We start from the raw sequence: 15,420 nt of genomic DNA on the forward strand, positions 1-15,420 counted from the left end.
AAAAAAAAGGAAAGAAAGCAAGAGTATGAAAGGTAGGGGGGGGAAAAGAAAGCAAGAACACACAAGCTAGAGAAGGAAAAGAATGAAAAAGAACAAATGAACCACGAGCGTTAGTTGAAGGTGGAATGGGAGAGTCAGAGAAAGGACAGACTGACCCATTAAGCAAGGTTGCACCCCAGATTCTCCATGTTGGGGGCACAGGCCCCCTATTTCCATTTTGGCCCTGCTTGGGGGGACCATGCATAGGTGCCTATTGGCACCCCCATGCTCCGTGGAGGCGGGCAAGGCCCCCCATACCCTCAGGGCCGCTGAAAGAGGGTTCAGGCCCGGTGAAAAAATTTTTCAGGCCCCCCAGCAAGGTGGACCAGCTAAACAGGGCATGAAGCCAGGGAAACTAGGCCTTGGGCCCTCTTCTGGACCACCGGGCCCCGGTAATTTGTACCGGCTTTTCCCTTGCATGGCAATGGTGGTGCACTCACGCACTGCCACGCCTTTTAGTATCATGACTATTTATCTGTACAACAGCAGCACCTACAGAGAGCGGGGCAGACTCAAAACCCCTGTTGTGCCAGGGGCTGCACACACAAAGAGACAGTCTCTGCCCTAGCTGAGATCAGGGCCCTGTTGGGCCAGGCGCTGCCCAGACACAGCGAGAGACAGGCCATGCCCCAGAGAGTTTAAATGCTCCATACCCAAAAAGTGGGAGGAGAAACAGAGGCCCAGGGTGACACAGCAGCACTGAGAGTAGAACCCAGGAGTCTTGGCTCCTCCAGCTCTAACCCCTAGACACCACTCTGCTCCCAGAGATGGGGCTAGAACCCAGGAATCCTGGCTCCCCAAAAGGGAGGGAGGAGTGGGGTCTAGTGGTTAGAGGAAGGGAGGCTGGGAGCCAGGACTCCTGGGTTCCATTTCCAGTGCTGGGATCAGGCACCAGCACTCCAAGCATGTGCTTGGGGTGGCACTTTCCAAGGGGCAGCACTTCAGCCACTGCCCCCCTTTTCGGGGGGTGGGGGGAGACACGCAAAAAGCCAGGAGCCAGCCCTGAAGCAGGATGTTCCCTGTCAGCTGAGGCTTTCAGGCTGAGCTGGAACTGACCCTGCAATTCTGGCTTCAGTCACAAGATGGCGCTCACGGCAGCCTGAGGTGCACAGGCTGGACTGCAGGTCAGGCTGCCCTGCCCCTGGGGAGCCGGAGCGTCACCCCCCACCCGTAGGGCGGCTCTAGGCACCAGCAAAGCAAGCACCTGCTTGGGGCAGCCCATTTGCAGGAGCGGCATGGGAGCTGAGAACCAATAGGGGGCTCTGGGAGCTGTAGTTTCTTCGTTAGCTCCCTGCCTATAGAGCCAGCCCTGGAGCAAGGAAAGAACTACATTTCCCAGCATTCCCTTGGCCACTACCAACTGGAAAGGAAGGAGGGGGCCTCATGCGGCAGCGCTGTGAGTGGAGAGTTGCCCTGTGAATGGCAGGAAGACCATATTTTAACATTCAGAAAACAGGGACACTCCAGGGGGAGGGAAGCCCCACCCTGCCCCCATCCACTCCCTCCGACTGCCCCCTACAGAAACCCCAACCCATCCAATCCCCCTGATCACCCCCTCCCGGGACCCCTGCCCCTAACTGCCCCTTGGAATCCCAGCCCCTATCTAAGCCTCCCTTCACCTTGTCCCCAACTGCCCCCTCCTGAGACCCCCCCCAACTTCCTCCCAGGACCCCACCCCCTACCTGTCCCCTGACAAACCCCTGGGACTCCCATGCCTATCCAACTGCTACCTGTCCCCTGACTGCCCCCCCGAACCCCTGACCCATCTACCCCCCCTTCTCCCTGCCCCTGACTTCCCCCCCAATTCTCCACACCATCCAACCACCCCTGCTCCCTGTCCCTTGACTGCCCCCCTGGAACCCCATACCGCTTCTCCAACATCCCAGCCCCCTTACTGTGCCACTCAGACCAGCTTGTCTGGCTCCGCGCAGCTCCAGACACGCTGCTGCATACATACTGCCATTCTCCCCCGCAGAGCCCACAGCCCCCTCCCCCACCAACACACACACACCCCTAGCACCTGCCTTCCAGATTTGAACACCTCAAAATTCAGGAGTGCTCAAGCTCAGTTTGGGCAGTTGGTACTTCATTTCTCCCAAATCAAATATACTGATCCACTGTAACTTGCTGTAGAAAAAGTAGGATAAAATTGAGCAAGAAATGCTCCCCAGTGGTTATTAGGACTGGAATTGCTATTTTCAACAGCCATTGCCTTTTTTGTTTGTTTGTTTAAAAGGAAGACAGTGATATTGCATTGGGAAATTCCCCATAGAATGAAAGAGTGGAACAAAATAATAATAAAGGCACCTCAACTTTTCCTCATTTATGGAGGACAGTCTTATAATATGCATCCAGATATCCTCCAATCACACAAGCTGGAAGTTGTTCCACTTTACAGCACTTCTCTAACCATATGGGAACCAATCCTGTCTGTGTTTTTGCACATCCAAAATTCCTGCTGAATGACTTGCCCTGGGAGCGAGTTACCAGTGACCCAGGGCTGCGGCGGAAGGAGGGTGCAGGTGGAGGTGAGGGAGAGCCCAGGGCTAGGGCAGAAGTGGGGTGGGGGGAGGGCACTGGTGGGGGGGAAAGGGAGAAGCCCAGCACTGCGGCAGCAGGCGGGTCCGCGGGGGGACCCCAGGGCTGGGACAGGGGGCAGAAAACATTTATTTTGCTTGGGGAGGCAAAAAACCTAGAGCCAGCCCTGCTCCCATGATTAGGGGGCTGGAAGACATGACTTATGAGGAGAGGCTGAGGGAACTGGGATTGTTTAGTCTGCAGAAGAGAAGAATGAGGGGGGATTGATCGCTGCTGAAAGGGGGTTCCAAAGAGGATGGATCTAGACTGTTCTCAGTGGTACCAGATGACAGAACAAGGAGCAATGGTCCCAAGTTGCGGTGGGGAAGGTTTAGGTTGGATATTAGGAAAACCCTTTTTCACGAGGAGGGTGGTGAAGCATTGGAATGGGTTCCCTAGGGAGGTGGTGGAATCTCCTTCCTTAGAGGTTTTTAAGGTCAGGCTTGACAAAGCCCTGGCTGGGATGATTTAGTTAGGGATTGGGTTGGACTAGATGACCTCTTGAGGTCCCTTCCAACCCTGATAGTCCATGATTTTTAAGCTGTTCCCGTGTATCAAAGTGAGCTGCAGCTCAGCGAACCCCAAAGATCTGAGGCCAGCTACTTTGCAGCAGTGGCAGACCAAGCAGCAGGTACAACACAGGGTCGCACCCCGGGCGGCAGATAGACTCTCATGTCCGAGATCCCGGCTCCTGTTCCTTTGCAAAGTGTGTGCTTTTGCTCCGGATCTGAGCTGTAGGCCAAGTACCCTCTGGCTTCTCATCCGGGCTCCGTCCTCCATGCACCTGGGCATCAGCAGGACTGTCTCATGAGAGCAGCTTCCCCACCCCCACCGCATCCCAATCTCCGCCCAGCTGGGAAAGGAGCAGAGGCAGCCCGGAGAAAAGACTCCTTTGAGCCCCGGAGACGGCCAGAGCATCTTATTTGGATAACCACAGTGCATTGCCCACAGCGAAGCAAGTCCCTGGTCAAGGGGCTGGTTTTGCTGCCTGTGTCCCCGGTTCCCATGATCCAACTCGGGCTGTCAATCGGTTCAATTCCATTTCCTCTAAAAGCTCTGCGGTTTAGCGGGCTGTGAGAGTAGTCACCCTGATTTGTGGTAGCATACGTGGTTGCCCCGGCAGCGCCTCTGCCCTGTGTTCTATGTACTCTGCTTTCTCTTCAGTTTGTATAAATCTTTTGCCTTTTACTAAAGATTTCTATAGAGACGAGCATTCATGAGTTTGTACCCAATTTTTTGAGGCTTTGCTTTGGGGAGGCTGTTCCCTGTTGTGAAAAGAACAGAAGGATGTTACCTCAACTGGTGTCAGTGGCTCAAGATTTTCTATTAGTGTATGAAAACAACTCAGAGCTCTGAAAATGACTGTATAGGATTTTTGGCCCCTTTTTTTTTTGAGCTCATTGTGTTAGTGAGATGGCTTCCTAGCTAGCAGGGGACTGTTCTGTGATGTGTATTCTGCTGGCTCTTGGTTTCATAAGTTTTTGGTTATCATGGTTGAAGAGCAGCAAAGAAATGCATTGTTGTTTGTGTTAAGGTTTGGTTTGTCCTAAGAGTGTGTGGTTTGGAGTCATTTGTAACTCTTGAGTTAGTTATTGGCAACAGCTTATTTTTGGGTCCCTGAGTTGAAAGGCTGCTCTTGCAGATTTCAGTTTGTCATTGTTGGAAGGTCAGTTAAAGAACTGTTTTCTTAATCTAGTCCGTGAGGGTTCTTACGCTGCCCTCCTTAATATATCTTCCAGAAGGTGATTGCATGGTTTCCCTTGTCTCCCCACAGAAGAGAAATTGTCCATCCCTTTCCTGTTGGGAAAACACCAGTGTTTTCAAACGTTTTGCCCAGATGAGGGATAGTTCATAGGAGCAGAAGAGGAGGAAGGTTGTGGCCCTTTGAGTCAGATTCCTACCTAGCGTTTAAGGCCAAAAGGAACCAGCCGATCACCTCAGAGGGACTAAGGGGCACCAATGCCCCAAATAGTGAGGAACTGCTTTGATGCAATTGAGTGTATGTTTGAGATAGTTGCTTGGGAAGGAGCAGAAAAGAGCATCGGGGCTGCGGAATAGCGCTTGCATAGGCTTTCTTTGCCCTGATTTGCTGTAAAAGTTAACAGTGAGAGATTGGTAGTCACAGGTCAGTGGGTGGGTTTATGGAAATTAGGAGTCTAGAGGGGAAACCAGCGAGAGGAAGGCATCTGCAAGACTTGCCTGTCTTTGAACAGAATTGTGTGTTAAGGGTTCTTGCTTTGAATTCTTCCACTGGAGTCATTTCGGGGAACTGAGTCAGTCTCCCGTAGAGTTCCCTAGTTATGGTGTTTGTTGCGTGTCTGGGAGCTCGTCCTGGTGAGGTAGAAATGGGTGGGCGTGGGGGTGTGTGTGCGTGGCAGACGGTTAGCATTGCTTTTTGGCTCCCTAGAACTAAGATCAAAACATAGTGTCTGTTCTTTGCAGTACAATCTGTGATATGTCTTTGATGTGAGGATTGTGTATTAGCTTGATTTTTGAAAGGAGAGGATTAGTTAGAACAGGAGCTTGCTTTGTCTACTCCCTGCATGGATCTGGTAGTGTAGTGCTTCCAGAAACAGTGTATCTCCTTTTGGAGAGAACCTTCTGGTTAGAAAAACAGAAAAGAGTTAAACTGTGATGATCTTTCTTTCAAGCAGATTTTTTTGAAATAGCAGAAAAATCTGGTGTCTTTAGTGTTTTTGTTTCTTTATGATAAATACAATACACTTATGCTTTCTTGGGAGTGTTTTGTGAGTCTGCAGATGTGAGAGGTTCTTCTTTGTCTGGCTAGAGAATTATTTAAGAGGCTGGACACCTTCTTTCTGCTGTGAGTCTTTTCAACAGTATGAGGGACAAATGCTTTCCAGACTCTGGGTCTGTTGGGGAGATGGTTGGTTTTTTGTTTTTGTTTTTCTTGGGGTGGGGGCTTGGTAATATTTGAGGTTACATGTACATCAACAACTGCATGAGTTACACAGACTTCTCCCCACCCGACCTACGTTCTATGTATCTTGGTTCGTAAGATCGAGACAAGGCACTAGGTGTCGTGCTGCACCCGGCACACAGGGGCCCAATCCTGATTTTTTTTCCCCCCAAACCTACTGTAATCTAAATGCTAAATAATAACCCTTCACTTCTCATTATTGCCACCCTCACTATTGGAAAATCCCCAAAATCACGACAGTGGCTTACAAATCATGAGGATTCTTTTTTAAAAAAATGTCCGGTGGGTTTATCTATCTTTCCCTTCTGGTTTTCTGAACCAGGCAAGCTAGAAATTACCTTTCTAGTGCAGCAAGAGCCCCAGAGAGCAGGAGCCCCCAGCGCCTGGGGCTGGCAGGCAGTGGGGTTCCTCACGGTTGTGTATTCCACACTTTGATCTCACCCACCAAGTATCAAGTGTGATCTCCTCAGGCACTAGAACAGCCTTAACATGGAGTCACAGACAGCCCCCTTGGGCACCCTGACTCTAGCTTGCCACCCAGGTGTGGTAGAAGCTGCTGTAACATGCAAACTCTGTATGTCTGTCATGGTATAATTCCCCACTCTGAACCTTAGCGTCCAAAAGATGGGTACCAGCATGAATTCCTCTAAGCTCAATTACCAGCTTAGTACTTGTAGCACTGCCACCAACCAGGAATTCCAGTGCCTGGTACACTCTGGTCCCCCCCAAACCTTGCCTGGGGACCCCCAAGACCCAGACCCTCTGGATCTTAACACAAGGAAAGTAAACCCTTTCCCTCACCATTGCCTCTCCCAGGCTTCCCCTCCCTGGGTTACCCTGGAAGATCGCTGTGATTCAAACTCCTTGAATCTTAAAACAGAGAGGAAAATGCACCTTCCCCCTCCTTCTCCCTCCACCTCCCAGACTCTTCCTGAGAGAGAATGTAATCCTAACACAGAGAGAAATTTGCCTCTCTCTCCCCCTTCCCTCCTTTCTCCCCACCATTTCCCTGGTGAATCCAGACCCCGTCCCCTGGGGTCTCACACCAGAATAAAACAAACAATCAGTTTCTTGAACAAGAAAAGCTTTTAATTAAAGAAAGAAAAAACAGTAAAATTTATCTTTATAAATTTAAGATGGAATATGTTACAGGGTCTTTCAGCTGTAGACACTGGGAATACCCTCCCAGCCTAAGTATACAAGTACAAATTAAAATCCTTCCAGCCAAATACACATTTGAACTCCTTCCAGCCAAATACACATTTGAACTCCTTCCAACCAAATACACATTTGCAAATAAAGAAAACAAACATAAGCCTAACTCGCTTTATCTATCCAGTACTCACTATTCTGAATTTATAAGAGCCTGTATCGGAGAGATTGGAGAGAAACCTGGTTGCACGTCTGGTCCCTCTGAGCCCCCAGAGTGAACAACAACCCAATTCTAACAGCACACACACAAACTTCCCTCTCTCAAGATTTGAAAGTATCCTGTCCTCTGATTGGTCCTCTGGTCAGGTGACAGCCTGGCTCACTGATCTTGTTAACCCTTTACAGGCAAAAGAGATATGAAGTACTTCTGTTCCATTAACTCTTAACTATCCATTTATGATAATGTCCTTTAGGGCTAACCCTAGTCAAACAGCCGGGATCCCTTGCTTATGCTTAGAAGGCGTGCCGTCTCCCTGAATCCAAGCAGCATCGGGGGTGGGGACAAGAGTTTCTTCCTGACAGGGATTTTTATTCCATTCCCCCAGAGCTCAAGCTGATGGGGGCAAGTGTTTGTGCAGGTCTCTGCTTCCTCATGGGTGTGTGAGGGGGAGCAATCAGCCAAGTCTTTTGTCCATGGATAATCCACAGTGGCTTGTCTGATGTCTCAGTCAGGGCCTTCTCTTGTTGGAAAGGAGATGACGCTTCTTCTGGTAAACTAATGTTTCACACTTGGTAATGCTTCTCTCCTGACTGGTGGCGGGGTGGCGGCAAGGGGCTTTACAGCTTTAGTGCCAACACTTATATATCACCTTACAACATGGGCTACGGCTATTATAGGTGAGAAGAATGCATGCAGCAGCTCACGAGCTTGTCATAAACACTAAACACATTTTTATGAATCTAATGCCTGTTTTAACAACACTAACAAACAGGTCAGCAAGACTAGTTTTCAGCCATGCGTTTGTCACTTTTCAGTAAGGCCTAGGGGCCTTGGAATGAGCTGGCACCTGGTCTGCCAGTGTCGGAAGAGGATCTTCCCTCTCTTGTCCCCAGGTGTCTGTACTGGGAGCAGAACTGTTCAACTTATTCATAAATGATCTGGGGATAGGGGTAAACAGTGAGGTGGCAAAATTTGCAGATGATACAAAATTGCTCAGGATAGTTAAGTCCCAGGCAGCCTGCGAAGAGCCACAAAGAGATCTCACAAAACTGGGTGACGGGACAACCAAATGGCAGATGAACGTCAGTGCTGATAAGTGCAAAGTAATGCACATTGGAAAACATAATCCCAACTATCCCTATAAATTAAAAAACCTGTGCAAAATTTCAAGAGAACTTTGAACACACTGGCCCCAAAAACAAATTGCCTAAAGAAAAGGGTTGGTATAACCAGTGATGAGGTTCCCTCCTCCTCCTCACCCCCATGATGCGGTCGTGGCCACCTCCCCGGACTTCTGCCCCATCCACCCCACCACGTTCCTTGATGCCCCCCGGGACCTCTGCCCCATCCACTTCCCTTCCCAGTCCTCTGACTAACCCCTTCCTCCCCATCCAACCACTCTTCTCTTTCTTGATTGCCCCTCAGGACCCCTGTCCCATCCAACCACCCCTTCTCCCTGTCCCCTGACCATCCCTGGAATCCTTGCCCCTGATTGCCCCCCTCCACCCCCTGCTCCTTCCTGACTGCCCCCCCAGGACCCTTGCCACCATTCAATCCCCCTGTTTCCTGCATTCTGATCACCTCACCCCTATGCACCTTCCCACGACCCCCAAACTCCCCTGCCCTCTTCCTACACCCTCTCCCTGCTCCCTGCCCCCTTACCATGCTGCCTGGAGCTGCTCGGCCAGGCCCAGCACCAGCATCGGCGCCACAGGGCCTGAGCCAGACTGGGCCGGGAGCTGTAACTGGAAGGCAGGGACCAGCACCAGCACCGCGGGGGCCGGGCTGTGCCGAAGCCACAGGGTTGGGACCCAGCATTGGCGCCGCGGGGGCTGGGCCAGATCCGCAGGGCCAGGACCCAGCACCGGCGCTGTAGGGGCCAGGCCGGAGCCACGGGGCCAGGACCCAGGACCGGCGCCGCGGGGCGTGAGCTGGGCCAGGCCGGGAGCAGCAACTGCGGGGCTGGGCCCCAGCACCAGTGCCACAGGGGCCAGGCAGGCCGGAGCCTCAGGGCTGGGACCCAGCACCGGCGCCACAGATAGCCACGGGACTGGAGCCAGGGGTACTCGGCTGGGGCAGGATCAGGATGGGGCTGGAGGTGCTCTGCTGGGGGTACAAGGCTGGAGGGAGCTGCTAAGCTGGCCACACCTCCCCTCCCCCCGTGGCCCAGCTTACGTGCCTGCTGCTTGTTTCAGGCTTCCTGTGAAAATCTGATTTGCGTGAAGCAGGGGAGGGGGGCAGAGCATTCAGGAGAGGAGGGGGAAGTGAGCTTGAGCTGGGGCCAGGGTGGAGTGCCGGAGCTCTTGTTAAATAAAGCCCTTATAGAACCGGTTGTCCTAGAACAACCGGTTCTAAAAGGACTTCTAAATTTAACAGCTGGTTCCTGCGAACCGTTGCGAACTGGCTCTAGCTCACCACTGGGTATAATCCGATACTTTTAATAGATTTGATGTTAATATTAAACATTGGGATAACTTTAATGTTAATAAGTACCCCTGTAACAATGTATAATGTGTATGATTTGGGGAAAAAAACTTTAAGGTCAGATGGTAATGATGCTTCTCAGCTATTCCCTGTGCATAAACCTAAAGCTTAACAAAGCAGAAATAAACATTACAAATTTGGTCTGCTGTATAAGAAGAAAAACTGAGGCACACCACCTCATGAATGTAATAACTGACCAGTGGGATAATTTCCCCTAAACCCTTAAAAGATGGGAGCCATTGAAACCTGGCCTGCCTATAGAACAAAAACACAAGGAAGTGTGGGAGTAATTCCTTTGTTTTGCTTGCAATCAACAAGGATATTTGTAAAAGGAAGGGCTATTTTAAGAAATAATTTGCCACCCCAGAAGGGGTAGAAACACGTTCTTTTTGTCTTTTAGAAAATCAGGAAAAGCTGGTACCAGCTGAAGAGCAACCCAGAATACCATGAATCTACTGTTGCACCAAAGATTGTGTTTTGTTTTTTATGTTTTGCATTTTGGCTTGTGTTGTTTGTCTTGTTAGCATTGTTGTGTGTTGTGTGACAAAAAAGAAAATACTGCATTAGGCAGAAAAGGATTAACAAGCATTTTAACTGTATTTACAGAAACCAATGTTGCAGAAGAGCAGAAGTCAAGAAACGCCCATCTGTTAACAGGGAAACATCCTTAGGTGGTAAAGGCACATATAAAGGCAAAATATGCATGAGACACAAGGTTTATCTGTTGGTGGGAATAAAAGAATGGACATAAAAAAAATTAAAGTACAAAGTGAAATTACCAAGAACAAAAGGGTATGTAAAAACATTGGTTACTAAAAGAATAAGGACAGCCCTGCCTGACCCCCAGCTGTGAGGCAGGCACCCCCTGGCCCACAGCCCAACTCCCCATCCAGCCCTGGGCAACAGCAGCACCACCCCAGGCAGTGACAGCCGATTGGCTGCCAGCTGGTCAGAAACCGTCACCCAGTGACAGACAGAAAACAGCAGTACATGCAAGCGGGTTCGCCCTGTGAACAAACCCCAGTGCTGCACCTTCTCACCAGGCAGGAGGCGGCACCGCTCCTGAGGTCTCTGTTCCTCCTCCTGGCAGCAGGAACCGACGACGGCCTGGCCTTGATTTGCTTCTCACGGGCGTGTGCCGCGCTCTGAGCACACAAGGCCCTGATGGCTCCACTCAGCATCGCTGTCAGACAGTGTCACCTAGTGACCACCCAATATGCGACAAGTCTGTCAGAAAACACGAAGCAGACCGACAACAGCTGGTACCACCCCTCTTTTCAAGCAGCTCATGTCACTCCCACCAGCAACCACCCACCACTGCAGCACACACCCTGCACCTCAATTCCTCTTTCGGTCCCTTCCCCTCCCACCTCTAGATAACAAGAGCCACTAGTGTGAGTTCTAGGGTGGGGACAGCAACATTTCCAGAAAAGAAAAGTTCCAAGAACTGGTTCCAAACCCAGCCTAACAAACAGCCCAAGCACCCAATCAGCCTCCAACAGCTTTTCTCCAGTGTCTCTTTCCAAATGCCCAGTGCCCCTTCCCCAGACTGCACAGGTCCACACAGACATAAACAACTCCCCCCACACACACAAACACACACAGAACCATATACACATAAGGGAAAGCCACACAAAATATAGAAAGAACAAATCCACACCAAAATGTACAGCAAAAGCATACAACAAGAAAGCACAAAAACCACATACCAGAAGAATACTTAGCAAAAAACAATCTGCATGTAAAAAACATACACACACCAATGCACTCAAAACTATGCCAGGCATCCACCAAAATCACACAGGACCCACATGCACATCAACATAACAGATGAAAACCACATTAACATAGAGAAAGCCAGGCAGGTTCTGAGTCACACAGCTGGTTTGGGGAGCAAAGACTGAGGAGGAGTCAAGGGCAGTGCTCTGGGCTCTGCCTGACCCCTCTTGACACAGGCGGCTGGTGAAGAGCAGAGCCGGGTAGATCTGTGGATTCTGCCCAGCTTTCTGTAAAGCAAGGAGACCTCAGTGTCTTTTGAGCTGGAATTGTATTTTCTGCAGGATAAAATGATTGGTAGAAGCTGTTTGCTTAAAGAAAAGTAGTGCTCTAGGTGAGGTTTGAACTTACAACCTCAACATTACTCCACTCAACACTGTTATATAGATACTATACACTAACCCACTGCACCACTGAAGTCAATATTCAGGGGCTTGTCTCCATGTTTCATGGATGGATGAGAGGGTTACATTAGCTAAAACAAATTGATATTTAAGGCTGCAGGATGGCAGCAGCAGAGGTGGGGAGCCTCCTTCTGTGTGATAGAGCTAGTTCCCCCCTTTCATTGCTGAGGGGAAGGTTGGTGCTTTGAGCCCACGTGGTGCTGGAACATCCCATGAGTGAGATTAATGGAACCCTTGAGGAGGGAAGGGAAGTCTTTTCTATTCCTGCCTAGCTCCATTGGTCTCCTGTATCCCTTTTGGCTCTCTGCTCCCCTATTGGGGAGATGCAGAGACAAGCCCCCATCTGGGTGAGTCACCGAGAGGTTGTGTCCCATGGAGTGTGTGTGGGAGAGGGGGAGGGTTGGATTGGGCTCAAGGGGAGAAGGTTGTGTGTGATAGTGTGTGTGGGAGGGGGAGGGTGTGTTCCTTAGGATATAAATGATGGAAAACACAGGGGCAGTGACAGTGAAGCCCTGTGTCTCAGTATTATGACCCTGTGTGGTGCTGCCGTTCACCTTCCCCTCCTATGGTCTCATCTTTCATTGAATCCAGCATTTTTTCACCTATGATCACCACAGAGGTGTTGCACATGCCTCAGATACAGAGTGTCCCTCTTAGAGACGCCGAGAACTGGAACTGATTTCAGCTGCAGGACAGCTCTACTAGGTCTTTATTCATATGCACAGGAAAATGCTGAGTGTTTAAATTCATTACAACCATCCCCATTCAGCAAACTCCTGAGCATACTGGAGATGGGTCTGGAAATCGATCTTCATTCGAAAAAGTTTTCCAAGGGAATCACTTGGTCTACGTCTTTACTACCCGCCGTATCGGTGGGTAGCAATCTATTTCTCGGGGATCGATATATCGCGTCTCATCTAGACGTGATATATTGATCCCCGAACGAGCTCCTATCGATCCCGGAACTCCACCAACCCAAACGGTGGTAGCGGAGCTGACATGGGGAGCCGCAGACGTTGATCCCGTGCCGTGAGGATGGGAGGTAATTCGATCTAAGATACTTCGACTTCAGCTACGTTATTCACATAGCTGAAGTTGCGCATCTTAGATCGATTTCCCCCCGTAGTGTAGACCAGCCCTTGGATTGTAACTAGGAACCCATTATCCTGCAGGGAAACATTCACCCACTGAGCTGTTCTCTGAACAAAAATACCCTGTAGAGCCAAGAGCAGGAACAGTTTTTAACCTGGGGGTTACTAAACTTAATCTCTCTACAAACACCACAGCTTACAAACTCCCCACCCCTGCTCTGTGTCACAAGAGCACAACAACAACTCTCCTTGGAGCACACACAGCTCCCCAGCTCCCTGCCCATCAGTCTCTCCAGCATTGCTCCAATCCCTTAAAGCAGGGTCTCAACTTCAATTTACCTTAGGGCCAGTGCCAGTCCTCCAATCCTCCCAGTGGGCCAATAATGTCACTCATACCACTCAGAACTCACCTTCCAAAACTCTGCCTCTCACCTGCCTAAGGGTCTGGGAGAGAGATGGGGGGAGGAGGTCTAGGGTTCAGGCCCTGGGTTGGGGCTGTGGATTGGGGTGCAGGAGGGGTGCAGGCTCTAGGGGGAGTTTGGGTGCAGAAGGGGTGAGAGGCTGGTCTCTGGGAGGGACTTTGGGTGGGGTAGAGGTTCTAGGGTGCAGGCTGTGGGATGGAGTTTGGGTGCTGGGTGCAGGCTCTAGGCGAGGGTAGGGGGAATAGGAGGAGGGATGGGGGTGCAGGCTCTGGGAGGGAGATTGGGGCGGGTGGGAGGGGGTGTGTGGAGGGAGGGAGTGCAGGCTGTGGGAGGGAGTTGGGGGGCTGGGAGGTGTGGAGGAGGTGCAGGCTCTGGGAGGAAGTTTGGGGGGAGGAGGGGGTATGTGAGGAGGGGGTGGTGGTGTAGGCTCTGGGAGGGAGTCAGGGGTGCGGCACTTACCTGGGGCTCCAAGGTAGGGCAGGCTGGGGGGCCTCTGCATGCTGCTGCCCCCAGGCATCACCCCCACAGCGTCCCATTGGCTGCAGGGGCTTGGAGTGGGGGCAGCGCATAGAGGCATAGCTCTGCCCTGCCCTGCCATGGGGAGAGGCCGGCAGCCACTGGAGCGAGCAGGTAGATGCTGCACTGCTGGGGCCCCTGGAGGGGAGCCCCCGGGGGCAGCAGGTGGGGCCAAGGACTGACCTGGTCCCAAAACTGCTGAAGCCCCATGGGCAAGACCTGGGAACCAGGACTGCCAGCCAGACCAAAACCTTTAAGAGGAGGCGTCCCTCTCCCTGTCAAAAAATGATCTTCCTCCTTCAGTTCAGTGACAGCCTGAATTGTTCCTTATCCCGGCAGAGCCAGAGGATTGAAAGCAGCAACATCAAACCCCTGTGTAGCTCGCAGGGATGGACATAAACACTCCCTGGTATCTGAAGAGATATTCAGCTTTGTCCTTGGTCAACTATAAGGCAAAAGGGAAAGGAGGTGGCGCCAGATACAAAGAGTGAAACATGACACATCATAGTTATGCCCATGGTGGCTGCAAAATCTTTTTATGTTCTTCTTCTTATCATCAGTGTATTGTTTTCTCTGGAGTCTAGACCTTGACCAAGAAATTTGTACCTTGATAAAATAATCAACTGCCCTTGGTGAAGGCAATGGACTTAACACCCACTGGAGTGTCCCTACACAGGTACAAGTACTAACCACAGTAGCTGCCTTTTAGCCATAGTTTTTAATTAGGGCAAATAATTGAAACAAACCCCGTTAAATCATTTCTCAGCCCGAGTCCTTCACCCACATTCCCTAGAGCATTCGGCCACCATGTGGACGTTTCATTTCCCGCCTCAATTTCACACAGAGACACAGTTTCCTTTGCACAAATCCATGAGCAGCAAAACCTCCCTATGTCTCTGGTCTGAGCCAGGGTATTCGATTCCAGTGAACTCTTCTCTCCTGCAATGGCGATGGGCAGACAGAAGGGACATGGCACCTGCATCCCTGCCAGGGAGATATTGGCTCGGCTCTTTCTTTCTGCTGCTGTTGTTCGTCCATGAAACATCAAGGGTGGAACGCAAGGCTAAGCTCACACACCAATCCCCTGAAACATTTCAGTGCCCCAGAGAAATCCTGCCCCCGGCTATTGGAACGATGTGGTGGAGATTTGACTAGGAAAGAGACTGTCTGAATTGTCAGAGTGGGGAATGAACAACAATCTACAGCAATGTCGTTCACACAAACACACTCTCACCCTGCTCCAGCCGGAAGGGAAATGGGCAGGAACTCTTGCTGTTCAGCCAAGGACACACTTACACTGATGTGCAGCCATGAGTGTGCTGGGGAAGCTGGTCTGAGCAAACAATTGGAATGACAATTCAGTGAGAACAGAATCATCATGTAGTGAAACAAAGGTATGTTAAGTAGTTGTGGTCGAGTGGTTAAGGTGCTGGACTAGAAATCCATTGGGGTTTCCCTGTACAGGTTCAAATCCTGCCAACTATGCAAGCATGTTGTTGTTGTTGTTATTATTGCACTCTTAGTGTCCAAGCATCCACAGTGGATGTGCAGGTGAATGAACAAGTGATGGTTTGTTGCATGGATTGGTTCCTGAGCTAGAGATATTATGGTGCGGTGTGCAGTTACTGATGAGAATATGTTTCAGGTTGGCAGGTTGTCTGACAACAAACCTCGATGCCAACTCTGCCCACATATCTACACCAGCGACACCATCACTTGTTCATTCACCTGCACATCCACCAATGTAATATACGCCATCATATGCCAGCAATGCCCCTCTGCTATGTATATCGGCCAA

The 15,420-nt window shown here is 50.6% G+C and overlaps 3 non-coding genes across 3 annotated transcripts; all 3 read left to right on the forward strand.

Annotated features, from left to right (window-relative positions):
• Window positions 1–3,760: 3,760 nt before the first annotated feature.
• Window positions 3,761–3,876, forward strand: LOC115661247. The gene has a single exon (XR_004003054.1). It is a non-coding gene; the product is annotated as a U5 spliceosomal RNA (small nuclear RNA).
• Window positions 3,877–5,003: 1,127 nt separating this feature from the next.
• On the forward strand, window positions 5,004–5,202 carry LOC115661255. The gene has a single exon (XR_004003061.1). It is a non-coding gene; the product is annotated as a U2 spliceosomal RNA (small nuclear RNA).
• Window positions 5,203–15,025: 9,823 nt separating this feature from the next.
• Window positions 15,026–15,107, forward strand: TRNAS-AGA. The gene has a single exon. It is a non-coding gene; the product is annotated as a tRNA-Ser (tRNA).
• Window positions 15,108–15,420: the final 313 nt, after the last annotated feature.

Source organism: Gopherus evgoodei, chromosome 13 (assembly GCF_007399415.2).
Source record: "Gopherus evgoodei ecotype Sinaloan lineage chromosome 13, rGopEvg1_v1.p, whole genome shotgun sequence".
Taxonomy (NCBI): Eukaryota; Metazoa; Chordata; order Testudines; family Testudinidae; genus Gopherus; species Gopherus evgoodei.